Below are 20,522 nucleotides of genomic sequence, written 5' to 3'. Positions count from 1 at the left end.
GCAAAGATGGGTGCTGCTTTTGTCCTAGCTATCCTTCTGGGACCATGGCATATGTGTAGATCAGTTTCAACATCCAGAACTCCAGCTGTGCCTCTGAGTGTCTGACCTCTTGCAGGACTGTAACATAATCTGAGTGAAAACAGAAAAGCACTTCCAACCGTCCAGGAAAGGCTCTGGATTGTTCCATACCACACATTACCTCCAATATCTGGCACTTGTTCTCTCTTAGCAATTTGCAGACTGCGGATGTGTGAGATTTTGAGCTGAGTTCAGTGGTATGCTTCCAGGGGGATCTGGCACTGCTCCTCTGCTCTTCAAACAGCTTTTTCTTGAGGCTGGTACACTATGTTGGAAAGAACACAGAGGAGCAAAAGTGTTCAGATACCTCCTTCCTGCAAATCTTGGCACTGTTCGGCATGGTATCAGACTAGATAAGCTGCCCACATTCTGATTGCTTCCCGAGATGGACTCATGTCCCTTTTTAACACCCATAAGACCTTACCTTTCATTATGCTAAGCCTCTGACAGAAACATGGTTTTCTTTCCTTCCATCGCCTTCTAGTATATCCAGGCTCCTGTGGTGCTTCCTGCTATTTCTCCACAAGGGGCCTTGCAATGGCCTCTGAGTGTGTTGTTCCTTCTCTGTCTGGGTGGGTGCCATGGTTTCAGGCAGACAGTTCAACTGAGAGGCTCATGGCAACCCTCACTTTAGACTCTTTCCTCAAGGGCACAGACCTGCAGTTTACTTAGCCCTCCTTAACATTGGCCAGTATGGGGGAAGAAAGGAGAACAGTCCCTTAGTCTCTGCTACCCACTCTGAGCCAGTCAGTTGCTGGCCAGACCCTTCTCAAAAATAACCCTTCATCTCTGGTGTGTCTTGCTGTCTAGGCCAACCTTCCTGTGGCAAATAGTGGATAGGCTCAGAGGAACCCTCTACCTCAGATTCCAGTGTGAAGTGCAATTGTCTGCCATGCCTCCTGAAGCCAGCTGTGTGACAGCTACAATTCCCTGGGCCACTACCCCATGACCCTTCTCCAGCACCTGCTTTATCCTCACTGCTGGGACTTCTTTCTGGTACCTCCATTGCATGGCCCTTCCAGTTCTTCTGCCTCACACCCTCTTATACCAGCTCCTTGTGCACCCTGTGTTAGCTCTATGGAAGTCTTTTAAACTGGTACTAGCTGATTCTTAATTGGCTCCAGATAGCCTATTAACCTGTCTTAACTGATTCCAGCAAGTTCCTAATTGACTCCAGGTGTCTTAATTGGCCTGCCTGCTTTAATTGGCTCTAGCAAGTTCCCCATTGCTGTGGAGTAGCCCTATTAGCTTAGCTGGTGTGTGCGCATTCAACCAGAGGCTAATATGTCTGGCTCTACTGCTGTCTTGTGAAAGAGTGTAGCAATGCTGTTGGGCTTGCTCTGCTTTCTCTATAGGCTGCCCTATTTCCCACCCGTGCTTGCTGCTGCTGCCCCTTGGGAGGGCCCTGCTGGCCTACTCCCCTGAGAGGGAATGAGGGACTCACTTCTGCTCCTGTTGCTGCTGTGACTACCTGAGTGTGCCCCCTACCTGGCTGACAGATGACTTGCTGCTGCCTTGAGGAGGGAGAAGAGGACCAAGTCTGCAGGGGGAAGTTTGCAGGGGCCCTGTGGGTCAGTGTGGAGGGGGCCTCCAGCTGGAGTGAATGGCTTTTCCATCTCTGCTTTTGTGGTGGGGTAATAACTGCATCAGTGGGGACACAGGGAAGTGCTTCCAAATCCATCTGTCCCTCAGTCCTCCCCTCAGTCCCCCACAACTGCTGCCCCCATCCCCACCCCCACAGGTCATCTGTCTCTGCTCCCTACTGCTGGACTCCACTGCTTGCTTTGCCCCTTGGGACTGTAGCTTCAGCGCACACAGATGGGGATTGCAAGTGCATGGGCCTCCCCTTGGACTGTCCCTACCCCTCTTGGTTGCTTTTGGCTGGTGGACCTCCCCATTCTCTGCTTCACCCTACAGCTTGGCATGACAGCTTAGTCCCTTCTAACTCTTAATACCCACCTGGCCCATCCCTTGCTGCTCAGTTTAATACTCCTCCCTCTTTTTGCTCTGGTCCCCTTCCAGCTGTTGTCTGTTCCCCCTATCCTCAGCCCTGATGGGTTTGTCTGATTGCCTGCCTTGTCCCAGTCCCTGGGAGTTTTGTCAGTTTGTCTGCCCCATCCCAGTCCTTGGAGTGAGTCCATGTGGCCCCAGCCTGCTGCTAGCTGGTTTGTCCTGGTGGCTAGCCTTGTGACTGCTGCCCCCACATTGGCTACTGTTCCCCCACAGAAGCATCAGGAGTGACAGCATGTATAGGTATAGCCCCATTGCTGCCAGGCTATAGGCCCCCTTCTCCCAGCCATGAGGAGGGGCCAGGGGAGAAGAAAGGGTGAGAGCCCCACCAGAAAAGTCAAACCCACTGTGGCAGGGATGTCTCCTCCACTGTGGCCCCACCATTGGCCGTGGGCCCTATTGTCTCTCCCCTAGTCATCCCTCTAGCAGCTTTGGAAGTATTCCTCAGTCCCCAAGGCATATGCCCAGGTGACTGTGGCCCCTCTACTTACCACTTTATCATCCCTAATAGTCTCCACCAGGACCTCTTTCCCACCCTCACTAAGAAGCCTGGCATTCACTGCCTCTGGTGTCTGCTTCATTCCACATGGAGACCTAAGTGCAGGCACTGGGAAAAGTGGTGGGTGACAGTCCCTCTAATCCTTCCCATGTGCATAGAATAAATTTTATTATGTGCACCAAGGCATGTGTGAATGTGTACCGCCAACACAAACACAAAACCTAGCTCTGCTAATCGGCGGGGCAGCATTTGAATCTCTCCTGAGTGGATGCACATGTGCAGCTTACAGGGGATGCAGTGGTGGGGCTCACAGCCATGGTGGCAAGCCTCTAAGATGTATGGGAGAGTGGTCTTCTTCCTGGCATCAGAGGCCACTGCCCAGCAGGGGGCAGAGAAAGGCCTAGTGGTGAGGGAAGTTTATGTCCCCCTCAAGCTCCTGGAGGACCTGCATGTGTTTTCTGTTTTCACCCCTGTCCTACCTTCCCTTCTCACTGCAACCCTTCTACCTTCCTTTCCACCCTGGGGAAGCCCCTGCTGGTGATAAGCCCTCTCCCATCGGGGTGAAAAGACTCCATTCTCTGTCACCTTCTCTTCTTCCACCATCAGGTGCAGCTTCATGTGTGTGAGGTAGAGGTGCTCAGGGGTCATTTTAGTCCTGTAATAGAGTGCCCAATACTAGGTGCTTAATACTCAGGGGAGGACCAGTGCTCCTTCTGCTGGGAAATGTGGCGCTCCCAGAGAGACAGTTCCCTCATCTGGTGAGGAGGAGTGTCCAGGACCCATGAGTCCCAGAGGGCACCAGCCATGTTGCCACCAGCAACTTTGGATGCCCAGGGCCCATGTTCACTCTTCCTCTTTCCTCACTGCTTCCACTCAGGCCCCAGGGATGGCCTTCTGTAGTGTGCCCAGATGAATGGGTGCGCCCCACCTCCATTGTGTGAAGCGTGGCAGAGCCTATGGAGGAGGCAGCAGTGGGGTTATTGCTGGACATGGGAGAAGGTTTCCCTGGGGGAACTTTCCCTAACTCTCACTACCCTCCCAAACCTCCTGTACTATTGCCTCCAGCCCCTGAGCCTGTTCCCCTTAGCCAGCCCTCTTCACACCTTGGAGGGCTGGGTTCTAGTCCACGGGACTATAAGGCACTGGCTCAGCTCCTTCCCCCTGACACAGAGGCCCAGGGTAGCAGGTGGAGACTTCTCTATTTCTGAGGTAATTGAGGCCCTGGGTCTGATCCCGCTCACCCTGGGGGAAGATGAGCCCTCAGTGGACCTCAGTCTAGGTGACTTCATGACACTCGCCTTTCCCTTTCCCTTTCCCTAACCATAACTCCTGCTATTATTCCCAGGGAGTTTCTAGAATCACCTACCTGGTCAGCCATGGATGGGACTCTGTTAGTCACCACCAAGCCCACTGAGGTGACATCAGGTACTTGTAGTTGGGCCCTTAGCCATTGGGAGCACTCCCTGTTGAAGTGAGACAGCCAATTTCCCTCCCAGATGGTGGTCCCACTGTTGAGCTTCCATACCCTGATGCCATGAGTGTTGGTGCAGAATCCAGTATGGTGCCTGAGCCTGGCATTGCTCAAGGACCTCTTACTGCTCCTGTTCCCCTGGCCCTGAGCCCAAATGAGAGGTGCCACACCCCAGCAACTTGGCTGCAGTGTTTCTGATCCTGGTTCCACTTCCCTACTTGGTTCTGCATGTGATTCTGATACCATCCCTCCTCCGGATGCTGTTCCCATCTTTCCTCCTTCAGCCTCCCATCCTGATGTTGCCCTTGGGGTCATCTGTTAGGCAACCTTCACGTTCCCCTTCCTGATCCCTCGGAGGCTGCAGTTTTCCCTCCACTGCCCCTTCCCATGCCAAGTTCTGAGCTGGGCTGTGTGCCATGCTGGGTGTCTGTCCCGTTTGCCCATCTAGATGGCCCATTGGGCTGTTGAGTGAACACTACTGGAGAATGGTCAAGCGTCAATGACTCCATACCCTGAGCCACTGTGAGAGAAGCCGTGCGCTTCTCTGTGGGATGCTTGTGGGTCCTGGAAGAAGGTGTAGCTTGCTCTCCAGTGCTGTGGAAGGGTGTGTGTGTGGGCTGGGGGTTGGGGGTGTTCCATCAAATCCTCTGGGCTAAGAAGGCCATTCTGAGGGATGGTTAAAGGGGCTGAGTGGCAGAACACTTCAGCCTGTCAGTGTGCCAACTGCTTCCATGTCTCCCTGCTACATTTTGGGACCGGTCATTGATTGCTGTATGGCCTGGTGGGCAGTGGTCCCTCCATCCCTGGGCAGAGTAAATTTTTTTATGCATCAATACAAATGTGCTGCCCACTGTGGGTGGCCGTGGGTACTCTCCTAATGAGCCGTGTGGTACCTGAATCTCTCCTGGGCAGCTGTCCAATGGTGCTGGTGCGGGCTGTTGGCCTGTCCTTCAGGAGATGGATGCTGGGCCCTGCTTCTTCTGTGCCCTGAGAAAAAGGTGGGGCTAAGAAGCATCTCACCTGCCTTTTGGCAGGGGAGGGCACTGCCATTGTGGATCCATGGATATGCATGGAAGAGTCAGGGCCTCTTCTTCTAAGACCTGACCTATTTTGATGACTGCAAAATGTTCTGGGACAGACTCCCAATGATTAGCACATGTGACTGGGACTGGCTAGAGCTCTCTCTCACTCTGCTTGAATTCTTGGAAGCCCTTGATTGTGGAGTTCTACCATGTGTTCTGGGACTTCCTCTGCCCAGACCTTGTGGGCCATGTCCATGGAGAGTGGGACCCTCCCTCTGCCATGCAGGCAAATCATGCTCACCTTGCTTCTAAAGAGGAGAGACCTCTGTGGCCTTTGGAACAGGCATCTCATCTTGCTTCTCAGCGCAGACCACAAGGCTATAGAAAAGGCCATCTTGGTCCAGCTGGGGTCTGTCCTGGCAGATGTGGTTGACCCTGACCAGATTTACACTGTCCTGATCAGCTCAGTCTTTTATAATCTGGTCCCAGTACTTCTGGGAGGTTGGCTGTTGGGATAGTCTGTCGTTCACACTCCTGTCTTTGGATCAGGAGAAAACATTCAACCTGCTGGATCATAGGTCTCTCCTGGACACTCCTCAGTCATTTGGTTTTTGGACTCCCCAGTTCATAGGGTTTCTTCAGGTGATGTATGTTTTTTGAGAGTGTTTGGTCAGGCTGTACAGGACCTTTACTGCACCTGTCTGCTTCAGGTGAGGGGTACATAAAGGTTGGCCACTGTTGGGTCTCCTGTGTACTCTGGCTATTGAGTCCTTCCTCAGTCTCTTGTGTAGGAGGTCAGTGGGACTGATGCTTTGGTGGAGATGCAGCTGGTCCTTCCAGTTTCTGTCTATGACGTGGTGCAGGTGGAGGCTTGTCAAGCCATTCACTCGGTGGCCTCCTCTGCCTGGGTCCACTACCTCAAGAGCTTTCGCCTGGTGTTCCACGATGGATGACAAGTGAGCTCTCTCCTACACTTACTTCAAGATAGCCAGTGGGTCACAGGTCCACTCATCTCTTTTGCCATTTAACTTTCTGCCATGCATCCATCTCTGCAGGACAACTTGCATAGTTTAAAGCAGTAATGGGCAAGATGTGGTCCATGGGCTGCATGCAGCCCATTGGGGTTTTCTGCATGGCCCATGAGACATTTACTGTTGCCCACACACAAGGTCACCAGATTCCACTGGTTTTGGTCCATGTAGTTTTTTTTTCTCCCCCCAGACTGGTATTACTTAAGTACCATGTACTTAAAGCAGGGGCACATGAGTGAGGTGCATGCTTTTTGGGACAACAAAAATGAAAATGAGGCCAGATGTAATGGTCAAAGGATCAGAAAAAGAGAATCCAAATGGGACTCTGAGCAGAGAACCCCGGAGAGTGCCCACAGCTCCTTATGGCCACGTCTACACGTGCCGGCTACTTTGAAGTAGTGGTGCCAACTTCGAAATAGCGCCCGTCACGGCTACACGTGGTGGGCGCTATTTCGAAGTTAACATTGACGTAAGGCGGTGAGACATCGAAGTCGCTATCCCCATCAGGAGATGGGAATAGCGCCCTACTTTGACGTTCAATGTCGAAGTAGGGCACGTGTAGTCGTTGTGTGTCCCGCAACATCGAAATAGCGGGGTCCGCCATGGCGGCCATCAGCTGAGGGGTTGAGAGACGCTCTCTCCAGCCCCTGAGCTCGATGGTCGCCGCGTGCAGCTGCCCCTTAAAGCTCCCCGCCGCCTGCCTTCCTGTGCAGGAAGCTGAGAGAGCATGCAGGCAACAGCATTGCCACGCGGCTAGCCTGCACGTTCTTCTGCAGCCAGAAAAAAACCCCATTGCTGCGATGGCTGCCCCCCAGCCCCCTAAGTGCCCCCAGGTCACCCCCCCCAAGGGGAGCCAGGGCTCGTAGGCTGGCAGCCAGGCGAGGAAGCGGCAGCAGGGCCCCTCCTGGACGGAGGCCGAGCTTCGGGACCTGCTGGGGCTCTGGAGTGAGGAGGAGGTGCTTCAGGTAATGGGGAGCAAGAGGTGGAACACGGATGAGTTCGCTCGGCTGGCCGAGGGCCTGGCTGCTCGGGGTCACCCTGCCCGCACTCCAGCTCATGTCCGCAGTAAAGTGAAGGAGCTGCGGCAGGGTTACGCCTGGGCCCGGGATGCGGCCGGCCGATCTGGGGCCACCTCTGTCACTTACCCCTTTTACAGGGAGCTCAGGGACATCCTGGGCCCCCGGCACACCTCCTCCCCTCCGGCAACTCTTGATACCTTGGCCGACGAGCCCCAGCAGGCCCCGGAGGTGGAGTCCGCCCTGGAGGCAAGCCCCGCACCCTGGGGGTCCCCCCAGGAGCCCACCCCTGGGGCACCGGAGGAGGAGGAGGAGGAGGGGGAGTCCTCCTCCAGTGACACTGGGCTCTGGATCGCCATCCCATCCCGGAGCTCCAGCAGGGCATCCTCCCACCGGGTGTCCCCCGACCGTGGGAGAGGACCATCAGGTATGTACCCCCCCTGGTGCACAGCCCCAGGGTTGAGGGGTGGGGGTAACAGATATGACCAGGGCCCTCCACATGCCCAGATGACCATGGCCCCAAGGACAGCAGTGGCATGTCCCTCAGAAGAGTGCACCAGCCCCTTCCCCCTAGCACGACAGTGCCATGCCCCATCCCCAGGGCTGGGGGGAGCAGAACCTCTAGGATCCCCCGGGGGGGAGGGGGTGGGACACCCATCAGCAGCAGCATCAGCATCTCCCGGGGACAGGGATGGGGAACCAGCAGCAGACGGGTGGGGGGACAAGGGCCACGGCTTGGGGCCCACACTAATGACTGTCTCCACTCTTCTTCCCCCCCCTTGTGTTCTGCAGCTGCACCATCGGAAGGACTGGAGAGCGCCAGCGAGGTGCCATTGATCCCGGACAGCCCACCGGGGCCATCACTCCAGGCCAGCCCCTCGGCGGAGGACCGACCAACCCCACGGCAGGGACGACGGTGGACCCAGCACCACCACCTGACGGCGACAGACCCCCAGCTGCTGGCCATCCATTGTCAGCAGCTGGAGGTCGCCGAGCAGCGGCTGCGGGGGGAGGCGCACTGCCTCCAACTACAGGAGCGGGCGCTGGCCTGGCGCCAGGAGGCATGGTGGGCCTTTATGTGGACATTCGACCGTATAGCGGACTACCTGGCCCCCCCATGCCATGCCGGCTGCCGCTGTGCCCGCCCTGCCTGCTCCACCCGCTGCGCCATCCGCCGTTGCACCGCCATCCGCCATGGAGGGCCCTTCCTCCGAGGGGGACCTGGGGCCAGCTGACACCCGCCGGCCATATCTACTGGTCTGCCCGCCCCTAGCCAGCCCCGGCCAGGGCTGAGGCCGAGGCGTGGGTCACAGCCACCCACCCCCAGCGCTGGACATTAGGGGGTGTGGGGCCCAAGACGTGCCCCCCCTTTGTATATATTCCCCTCAGTTTAATGTTGTTTTGTAAATAGTTTCTATATTAGACCCCTGTTGTTATGCTGATCCCTGCCCCCCCATGTACATAGTTCTCCCCTTCCTTGTCTTCCCCTTTCATCTTATCTTATTTATAATACATATATATAATTTTGATTTTGCCTGTAAATAGTTAGTCATGATAATAATAATAAGAGTTCTACAGATATTTGATTTGACGAACAAATGTCTGCTTTTATTTACAAGAAAAGTGGGGGGGTGCTCTTGGGTGCTCTGTGGTGTGGGCATAGGGGCAGGGAGTGTTGTGGAGGATGGGGGGGTGCTGTGGGGGGTCTGCCAGCGTTCACCCCGCGGCCTCATCGAACTGGGCCCGCAGGGCCTCCCGGACCCGGGTCCCTTCGGGGTCCACCTGGCGACTGGGGGCAGCGGGTGGCTGCACATCGGCTCTGCCGGCCTCCACAGTCCAGCCCTGAAAGAAGGCCTCCCCCTTGCTCTCCACCAGGTTGTGGAGGGCACTGCATGCGCCCACAATCTGGGGGATGTTGGTGGGACCCGCATCAAGGTGGGTGAGGAGACACCTCCAGCGCCCTTTGAGGCACCCAAATGTGCGCTCCACCACCTGGCGCGCGTGGTTCAGGTGCTGGTTGAAGCGCTCCTGGCTGGCTGACAGGTGGCCCGTGTATGGGTGCATGAGCCAGGGCTGGAGGGGGTATGCTGCATCTGCAATGACACAGAGGGGCATGATGGTGTCCCCCACAGGGATCTCCCGCTGGGGGATGTAGGTCCCTGCCTCCAGCCAGCGGCACAGGCCCGAGTTCCGGAATACCCGGGCGTCGTGGGTGCTGCCAGGCCAGCCCACATAAATGTCCAAGAAACAGCCCCGGCTGTCCACCGAGGCCTGGAGGACCACAGAATGGTAGCCCTTCCTGTTTAAGTAGCATCCTCCACTGTGTTCCGGGGCATGGATGGGGATGTGGGTCCCATCCAGAGCCCTGAAGCAATTGGAGAAGCCCAGAGTGGCAAAGCCCGCGATGGCGGCATCCGGGTCCCCAAGCCTCACGAGCCTGTGGAGGAGCAGGGCGTTGATGGCGCGGACGACCTGCAGGGGAAGCACATTGGAGAGCACCAATGAGGAGTGTGCAGGGTGTGTGTGGCCCTCCCCTGCCAGGGATCCCCTCCCCTCTCCTCCCCTGCCAGGGCTCCCTTCCCCTCCCCTCCCCTCCCCTGCCAGGGCCCCCCTCCCCTGCCAGGGACCCCTCCCCTGCCAGGGCTGTCTCCCCCTCCCCGCGTGGGTCCTCTTACCTCCATGAGGACAGAACTGACGGTGGCCTTGCCGACGCCAAACTGCTGCCCCACAGATCGGTAGCTGTCTGGAGTGGCCAGCTTCCAGACAGCGATGCCGACCCGTTTCTCCACAGTGAGGGCACGCCGCATGGCGGTGTCCTGGTGCCTCAGTGCGGGGGTGAGCCACTGGCATAGCTCCAGAAATGTCTGCCGGCTCATGCGAAAGTTCTGGAGCCAGCGGTCGTCGTCCCACTCTCCGAGCACCAGCCGCTCCCACCAGTCGGTGCTGGTGGGGTAGCTCCACATCTGGCGGCGTATGAGGCAGCGGGGGTGGGGTGCTGCAGGGTTGGGGGTTGCGTCCTCCTCCCCTGGGGGCAGCTTCTCCTCTGTGGCAAGGAGGTGCTCAGTTGCCTCCTGAATGGCATGGAGCAGGGTGAGCACTGCTCCTACAGGGGCGGCTGGGTGGACCTCTGGCTGCTGCTGCTGCTGCTGCTGCTGGGGGTCCATGACTGCATCGCTCAAGGAGTGCGAGCCTATGGCTCTGCAGACCGCGTGCTGTGCAGGCTGCGTGTGTCTGGGAGGGGCCCTTTAAGGGAGCAGTGTGCTGTTGCCCCGGAAGCGCTAGTCCGCCCTGTGACCCTGTCTGCAGCTGTTCCTGGCACCCTTATTTTGATGTGTGCTACTTTGGCATGTAGACATTCCCTCGCAGCGCCTATTTCGATGTGGTGCTGCCCAACGTTGACGTTGAATGTCGACGGCACCAGCCCTGGAGGACATGTAGATGTTATTCATCGAAATAGCCTATTTCAATGTCGCTACATCGAAATAAGCTATTTCGATGTAGCGTGCACGTGTAGATGTAGCCTATAGGTGTCAAGGGACAGGCGAGGCCTGACATGCTTGCACACTCAGATCCATATCTTCTGCTGCCAGCTCCTGTAGAAGCTCATATATAGCACAGATAGCACGGACTGCAGCATGTTAGTACACAATTTCCTTTGTCATTTCTGGACCAGGTTGCAGTCTCCATTCCTGTTCCTCCTAGTTTTATTTTTATTATGCTTTTATCTGCATGTATCTTCTCCCCTTCTCATTTATACACACCCTATCTGTGGCCCCACAAAGTCACAGGACCTCATTGTCAAACTCTTAGCGCTGTCCAAAGTTGCCATCTATAATACGAGGGAGAGGAGGTTAGCTGAGGGGGATCTCCTGTGAATATTGGCCTATTTCTGATCTTCCCTCCATTTATACATGTGGGAAGAGTTCTTCTGGGCAGGATCCACTGGATCCCTTGACTCCTTTCAGGACCCGTGGCCACTCTCCAGGGTTCTCTGCTCAGAGTCCCATTTGGATTCCCTTTCTCTGACCCTTTGACCATTACATCTGGCCTCATTTTTTTTGTTGTCCCAAAAGGTTTTCAGAACCTTAGAATCCAAAATAATTGTCCTCCTGTGGCCATTTGGCCTGATCTTGTCACAGTATACAAAGGCCCCTGTTCAGGGACAGACTAGCTAGTTTATGTTTTTCTGAATTACACAGAATGCACTCTTGACTGTATAGTCACAGAATGCAAACAGGATATAGTCATCCAGTCACAGGGTTGCTAAACTCTACAATGAAATCTTTCTAATAGCATGTATAAGTTCAACACTGAATGTTTGAAAAGACTGATACCAAGATTTCAAGACTGCAGACAGGGCCTCTTCAAGCTCAGTGTGCTCTTCTTATTTGGACTGACCTCCATAATGAGTTGACCTTCAACCCAAATGGAATATTTCATTTAGATTTTACCAACACAACATTCTGCTACCTTTGATTTCTTGCAGTGCAACATTCTGAGAAAATCTCTTTCCAAAGGTAAAGTTTTCCATTTGCAATTTTCTGACCAGCCCTAAGAAACACCTAGCCAAACACACCTTTTCCCACCCAGTTTATGGCTGGGTCTACAAGTCCCCCTCCCTTTCGAAAAGGGCATGTTAATGAGCAGGTTCAAAAGATGCTAATGAGGCACTGCAATGAATATGCAGCACCTCATTAGCATAATGGCAGCTATGGTGATTCGAAAGTGCAGCTTTTCGAATCGCTTGCTGCCCGTGGAGATGGGACCTTCTGAAAGGACCCCCCCCAATTTTCAAAAGCCCTTCTTCTGATCACAGTTAGGAAGAAGGGCTTTTGAAAACTTGGGGGGTCCTTTCGGAAGGTCCCGTCTCCACGGGTGGCACGCAAGTTGAAAAGCTGCACTTTCAAATCTCCGTGGCCGCCATTATGCTAATGAGGCACTTCATATTCATTGCAGAGCCTCATTAGCATCTTTCGAACCTGCTCATTAACATGCCCCTTTCGAAAGGAACAGGTGTAGACCCAGCATATGTGTTCAGGTATCCTAACTGTAATTTTGACCAGGGCAGGGTAGACCTATCTCATCTTCCTCAGTGATGGGCTATCTATAACACATTACTTAAAGTCCATTTTGTATAAACTCGCTCCCTCTAACCAAAGAAAAATAATCCCTTTTGGTGATTTTTTTGGGAATTCCATCTGATTCACACTTCCCTTTTTCCTTGTCTCTCAAACCTCACTCATACGGACAAGGGGAGACAGACTGTCGTCTGCATCAATTCATAATACATGCCTGAACTTCCATATGGTTTGGAACAGCTTCTGTTTTGGAAGCTTTTTGAGATGATTGTGGCTCCATGGCAGAACTGTTACCAAAATATTTGTAATGCAAAGTAGAGCTGAATGGGGATCTTAAGGGGGTGTGTTATATATTTAAGATCAACCTGACTGGATATTAAGAAGTGAATTATTATGATGAGTTGAATGAGCAGAGTACTGCAAAACTAACAGATTGTGGTTGGTGAGTAATTGTGTAGTTCTACAACCTTTCATTTTTCAGGAAAAGGTTTAAGATTAAAAATGTATCACAGATTTTATAGGCTGGAGGAATTTTTCTCGTGGTTCTGAGGTTAGCCATTTCTAGGAGTACAAGCAGCTGGTGAAGAACTCACTGTAACATAACATCAGAAATCTGTGTAGAAAGACCCTTTCCTTCTGTGTGTGAAGGAGTGTTCACAACTTACTTTTCAGGTTTTCCCATCCACAGCACTGGATAAATGTTCACATATTTTGTAACTGAAGCCTTATGTGATAGCACTTCTGAAAACCATCAGGGTCAGTGATGTGCAGACTAATGCATCATCACTCATAACCCTTGACAAAAGTTTTATCGAAGGTGACATAATCAGGATAAAACACACACAGGTTTTTAAAGCCTGAGTCCCAATGATTAAGGACTACTCTATGACTTGAATGACCTGGCATCAATTCCCTGCTCCTTCATAGACTTCCTCTGTGATTTAGTGTTTCTTGGTTGCCCCTCTATGAAGCAGGAACAACCTCACTTGCTTATTTCACAAGGATATTTTGACAACAAATAATTGAACAACTGTGAAGTACTTTAAGGTGATGGTGCCATATAAACACTGAGGAGATGGAGCTCTATAAACACCTCAGATAGGTAGACAGCTAGATTAGGGCCCCAAAGATGCATATACTTCAGAATATCTCCCACTTTACTCCAGCTGATCTTCATCATTCTTCTTGAGAAACGTGAGGCTTGTTCTCATGCACTTGCTGGGTCAGGTCGTCAGATTATGAACACTCAGTGTTAAGAATTCAGTTTCCTGTTGAGTGTTGTTTGTTTGTGTTTGGCACTTAGCAGAGACAGTGGAACAAAGACTCGTCATGTTCCACTTGCTAGATTTAATATTATTGGCACAGAGCTGTGACGTGGGGGTTGGAACCTACAGGCAGATGTAGAAGTCTCTCCACAGAGGCTAAGCAAGAGTGTAAGCAGTAATTAAAAACAATGGATGACTGGAAGCTCTGTCAATAATATCAAAAAATGTTGAAAAGAGCCTTTCAAATGTCAGAAATATTAATCTCCCTCAGCTATTAGACATTATGTAAAGCAGGGTATTACAGACAGCCCTGGTTAACAGAGGATGCTTCTACACTATAACTCTACCATTGGAGGTGGCATGGTAATGAGGTAATTCGAAGCAGGCTAATGAGGTGCTAATGTGCATATTCAGCACCTCATTAGCATAAAGGCAGCCATGTGAATTTTGAAGTGCAGACTTTCAATTGCAGATTGACAGCATAGATGGGGGCAGCTTCCAAATAAGTGCCTCACTTCGACATTCCCTTACTCTGATCTAGTTTTATAGGAGTAAGTGAATGTTGAAGTGAGGCACTTATTTCAAAGCTTCTCCCATCTCCATCATCAGTCTGCAATTCGAAGCCTGCATTTTGAAATTTGCATGGATGCCATTATACTAATGAGGTGCTGAATGTGCATGTTAGCGCCTCATGACCCTGCTTCAAAGTGCCTCATTACCATGGCACCTCTGACAGGAGAGTGATAGCGTAGAAGCAGCCCAAGTCCCATTTCATTTGGATTAAAGTTAAATAGGTTAACTGATCAATGCTATCTGCAGCCAAGGAGAAGCCAATTGGTCACTCTTTCAAGTCAATAACATTGGGAAATGTGATTTGTTTCCAAAAGTGAGCCAACAGCAGCCAGTTATTTGCTAATTCAGAACTGCCCCCATAATGGTAAACTTCACTGTTATTTGAAATGACTGTTCCATTCGAAAATAACAGATTTCCGAGGTGCTGGTCAGTGAATGTGACATCAAAGGAGACGTGATTGTCTGGAAGCAGTTCATCTGAGGAACAGGGCTGAGAAGAAATTTCCCATCCTCTGAGGTAGCACACATTGACCATCACATACAGCCCCCACCTCAAGTCTCTCATTAGTGATCTGCAACCTATCCTGAACAGTAATCTTTCACTCTCACATACCTTGGGAGGCAGGCCTGTCCTCACCTACAGACCACCTGACAACCTTAAACAAAGCCTCACCAGCCACTATAGATCACAAAACAGTAACTCTAAGCCTGGAACCAATCCCTGCAACAAACCCCGCTGCCAAATCTGCTTACATATCTACACCAGTGATATCATCACAGGACCTAACATCAACCGTACCATCAGGGGCTCCTTTACCTGCACACCTGCTAATATAATATATGCCATCATGTGCTAGCAATGCCCCACTGCAATTTACATTGGCCAGACTGGACAGTCTCTATGTAAAAGAATAAATGGACATAAATCAGACATCAAGAATGGTAATGTGCAGAAGCCTGTGGGAGAGCACTTCAATCTCCCTTGGACACTCGGTAGCAGATGTAAGAGTGGCAGCCCTGAAACAGAAATTTCAAAAATCAAATGGACAGAGAAATCCCTGATCTGCAATTTATTTGTAAATTTGACTCCATTAACCAAGGATTAAGCAGAGACTGGGAGTGGCTCACACCTTACAAAAGGAGCTTCTCTGCTCTTGGTGTTAACATCTCCACGTTAGACTGACAATGGGCCGTATCCCCCCGTCTTATCTGACCTGTTTTTCCTCTCTTCATACATACTACTGATAATGGGCCTTTTCCACCCTGACTGAATAGACCTTGTCAGATCTGGCCCTCCCTTTTACTAGGACTCCACTCTTTAAATACCACTCTGAAACCACCCCCTCACTTATGCATCTGATGAAGCAGGTCTTTGCCCACGAAATTTTATGCTCCAAAATATTTGTTAGTCTATAAGGTGCCACAGGACTTCTCGTTGCTCTCAAAGCATAATTGGGTGTTTTCATATTCCTCTGAGACATGAGGTCCATTATTGGGCAGTGTGTTGAACCTGATGAATGAATGGTCTGATCTGAGAAAGAAAATAAAATGGCTGTAAGAAAGCGAGGAGAGGAGGGTGGAAGAGGAAAGAAAAGCTAAGATTTTCCAAAGCAAGGAATGATTTTTGAAAGTCCTCGCTGAAATAAAGTAAAAGGGCCTGAGCACTGAGTAAAAGCCCCGAGGTGCTTTCTAACAATTAGACCCCTTCCAGCATCTCAGTCTGGGAATCAAAAAAAAGACCAACTAGACACTCTGGAAAATATTGATCTAATTCTAAATACCCACACTGTCTATCATTCTTACTCTGGTTTTGCTCAGAATCTAATCAGTTAGTCAAATATTGTCAAAAAATTCCTTTATTGCCTTGGAGGGGGCAAATACCCAGGATACTATTATTGGGCACAGGGCCACAATGTAGTTCAGGTGTATCTTAATTGTTGAAATTAATGCAGTGAAGAGCAAGCTATTACAAAAGCACGAACTAAAGTTCTGAAAAATAACCAAATGCACTTTGGGAAACACTATAGTAAACAGAGAACAAAACACAGACATCAGGGCTAGTGTCTAGAGAAAGCAAAGCTTGCTCTCCAAATCCCAGAGCATGCTGAAATAGAATGGAGGGTTATTTGTTACAACAGCTGAGGATCAAACAAAAAAACCAAATGATTTCGTATGGGGAGAAATTTAGGCTGGGTGTGATCTGCTAGTTATTAGCAGAGAGACAGCTAATACATATTTGAAAACAAGCAGAACTGAGACTCTTTCAGGCCTTTATTTGCTCAATAAGAATGGCATTCTTAGATAAAGTGCTGTTTAAAACCACTTAATTGGTATTTTGCAGTAAAAGGCCAACAATAAATGACAAAGTATGTGTGTGTGTGTGTGAGATAGTGATATCAGTTTGGTTTATTATTCAAAAACACCAGCGCAACAAACCCTTTGCTAATAACCTGTAAATGCCTCCTGTGGAGGAGCACTGATTCTAGAATCTTTGGAATCTTTTCCAAAAGTGCAAGAGTTCATTTGGAGGATCAATGGAGTTTTGTTATCCAAAATGGTTCCCCTTGGTGAAGTCAGGCAGGGAGAACTAATCGGGAGAAAGGGCTGGAGTAAAGGAAAGGAAAATTTTGACTGAACAACAGGTAATGCTGGCAGAGGCGCTCTCTGAAATTCTGTTGGAGAATTTGCAAAGGGAAGGGTAAAAAATCCTCTGACTTGGAGAAAGCTAAAACTTGGACTAACTTGAAACTGTAAGTGTAGGTAAGTACTATTCGTGTTTTTTCTCATCCTTGATAGAGCTCTGAGAGTCCCAAAATCCCAGAGGGGTTTCAGTTCCTACGGATGACTGAGCTGAAAATGTTGTGGGTGCTAAATCTTTGATATTCACCTCTTTCATGGAACCTTGATTATCGAATAATGGGGGTTAGATACTATCTTTTAAAGGACTGGTCTCTTACACAGCTCTTCTTTGGGTCTGGGAAGCTTACTAGTTATACAGCCAGTCTTGTGAGGTCCGCACATTTTAAAGAATACTGAGAACACGTGGAAGGTGCACAAGCAGAGATGAATCTAGCAACCATGTTTGTAATGTTTGTCACTTAAAAACACAAAGCTGCTGATACAGCCCCATTTTAGCACTTGGTACTGTCATTGACAGACAGTCTCCTTTGAGGCAGAATGCCTTTCTCGACAGAATATGTCAGTGAAAAAGATATGTGGCTGCCCCAGGGGGCCCTCTGTTGACAGATAGGGCTTCTGGGTCACTGGGCATCGCTCTCTGCTGTGATTCTGGTTGGCCATTCTGCATCCTCCTACCCCTGATACTCCCCACCAAGGGATGGAAGCTCTACTTCTCTGGGCCAAGGAGCCTGTGTTTGTCAGTTATCCACCAAAGGTAGGATGCCAACCTTCTTGTTGCTTGCCCCTGAATACAGACCTGAGCAAGAGACTTTTACTGCCTTGACCTGACTAGAACTTGGCTAGAGTACCAGCCCAAGTCAAAGACGCTTTACCACCTCACTCAGACTAAGGGCCGGAGCCATAACGGTTAGCTATTCCATCCCAATAATCCCCAGTGATGGGTGACACAGACAGACATACATGGGCAGTGGATGAAATTGCAGCTTGGGGAAGACAAGATCCCCAGACTGTGGCCTGGCCTGTGCTTTACCACAGCTCTGCCCAGGTCCTTCTTTTCCACTACTCCAGACTCACTCCACTGTCTCCCCTTTCTGCCTACTCACCCATTCTAGCCATGTAGCAAATGACAGCTGGGAAGAAAAAAACACGTTTCTAAAATCTCTTTTGAAAACATATGGAGCATGTTTTCCACTGCAGGCCAGATTGAAAAGACTGGACCTGCAGAAGGTACCTAATTAAAAGCACTAAATTTGGGAATAAAATATGTCAGACACAGTTTTTTTGGTACACCCTGAAGTTTGTCAGAGATTTATGGGCAAAAACTTTGTAGTAAGGGCAAGTCAATTGTCCCCTGGAATACAGTGTGAAATACTAATGAATACATGACACATCCCCTCTCTGTTTTACATTTTATTCATCAGTATTTCTAAGGTGATTTTAAGTTAAGCCTTCACAGAGTAATCATTCCAGAGTATTACATATTAAAACTCACTGAAACAAAGACATTATTTTAAATTAACCAGTCAGAGCAGCTTAGTGTGTTCATAACAAAGTTACTTTTTTAAAAAAAGGGCACACTAATTTATTTTGTATGATTTTCATAGGACATATTTATGAAATTTAACTATATATTTATGTTAAAATACATTTCCAAAGATTCTGGGCACATTGACGGATTTTATATTTTAGTAAAGAACTGATTTTGGTGGAGGGTTCTCTAAAAACTGGTTCATCCAATAGTTAGAAGTAGAAGGCAAACTGATTTGCTCAGCTATCTCAAAGAAAGGGAATGTTGTCCCTTTAAGGGGGTGAAAGGAGACTAGTGAAGCACAGGAAGGTTTTTGAAGAAAGTTTTGTAGTACAGTAATTAAAAGTCCCATATGTTTTTCACAAATAATATCTGCAAAGACTAAACTGTGGATCTTCAACACAAATGTGAAGAGTGTGCTCTTATATGGATATGAGATCTGGCGTATTAAAAAGTCTTCAAATCACAAGCTACAGACATTGATAAATAGATGCCTGAGGCACATCCTTCACATCAAATTGCAAGACTTCATCACTTCTGAGCAGCTTTGGAACAGAGCAGGACAAGACCCACTTGACATTCAAATCAAGAGAAGAAAATGTGGATGGCTAGGTCACACTCTCAGAAAACCATCATCTAGCATAGTCCGTCAAGCTTCTCACATGGAACCTGCAAGGAAAATGCAAAAAAGGAAGATCTTGGTCAAGGTGGACAAGAGCTACTGAGATTGAAGGACAACAACTGGGGTACTCCTGGGGTCAGCTAGAAGTTTTGTCTCAAGACAGAGTGATGTGGAGCGGACCTATGCTTCATCCAGAGTACAGTGGTTTATGTCAAGTAAGTCATTAAATCGATTAAAAGTAAAGTGTATATTTTAGATAAGGGTGGTATTTTGAAGAATTTATTTAAAAAAACTAAATGTCTGAAGATCCAAGCATTTAAGAATACTCAGACTGTGCATCTAAATATCTATGCAACAATTTCGTTGAGATGTGATTTTATAATCTTCAGCCACAAACTAATGTAATATTTAAAAGCATTTTAAATTAAGGTTTGGTAGACATGGTAATATGCAACTGTTTTGGTAAGTAAATAGAGTTGGCACTTGCATGTTAAATGGTTTCATTACTCCTAAAATGGTTCTCTTACAGGTTCAGTGTTATGCTAACAGGTTTGGCAAGCTGGAAAGTTAACAGAACCACTTTGGGAGAAGAGTCCTGTAGCACCTTATAGACTAACAGAAAAGTTTTGAGCATGAGCTTTTGTGAGCAAAGACTCACTTCATCAGACTAATATGGCTACCCCTCTGATATTTGGGAGCAGAGTCACCAGTCTGTAAGCTGCAACAGCCTGTTGTGGGAGCCTTCAGGAACTGTCAGAACATTCATAGGAAGAGGGGAGAGATTGAGTACTAAGACCTTGGGGAGGCATTGCATTCCTTTGACTCTTATACCTGCCACCCATGGGAGCATAGGGAGGCAGTATGACCTCCCAGTGACCCAGACCACTCCACTGCACTCCCATATTCACTGTTGAGGAATAGAGGCTGGTATTGAAACACCTTTCATGAGCCCTGCATTCACTAAACACAAAGGAGAGGAAAAGGTTCAGACTTTCAAATAGGGTTTTTGTCTTACATCCCTGAAGGAGGAAGTAGGGCTTTATGAGTAAATTTGGGAGCAATTCCCAATTCAACACTTTTATTAAAACATACCCATTTTTATTTTTCATTCCTGTTCAAGGTTGACTTCCAGGGGAAAATAGCCTAATGTATTGATAGAAGCATGCTTTACTGCAGTTAAAGATGTGGAATCATTGGTGTGTTCCATTAAAAAAAAACTGATCAGAGTGTGGAAATAAAGAATATGTGAAGGATAAAAACAAAACTGAGAAAAATACATCAGGGACCTGCAAATACCTTTATTTAAATTCATGCAAAGCAAAACTCTACTAAGCAGGATCTATGGATTATGGATGCACTGCCTCCTGTCTTGACAGACAAGAAACGAATTTCTAGAGTAGGAGAACAAAAAAGGTGAATGGGCTCCTCTGCTAACATCAGGATTTGCAAGATGACATTACGTCTCTGCCAGAAAAGGTAGAAGTACACCCAGAACCACTGTGTACATCACCATCTTAAAAACCACATCTGAGTTGAATATAAACGCTTGGGAAAGCTCTTTGTTTGTCTATTTTATATGCACTGAAGCACTTGTGAACAAACAATAGGATAACATCTGTCCAAATAGGAATCTATTTTTCCTTAACATTCTCTTAACTGAATTTAACAGCAGCGGTCAGCATTTAAAAA

Source organism: Carettochelys insculpta, chromosome 16 (genome assembly GCF_033958435.1).
Source record: "Carettochelys insculpta isolate YL-2023 chromosome 16, ASM3395843v1, whole genome shotgun sequence".
Lineage (NCBI taxonomy): Eukaryota > Metazoa > Chordata > Testudines > Carettochelyidae > Carettochelys > Carettochelys insculpta.
The sequence above is the reverse complement of the archived record's forward strand: the minus strand, read 5'-3'. Positions refer to the sequence as shown.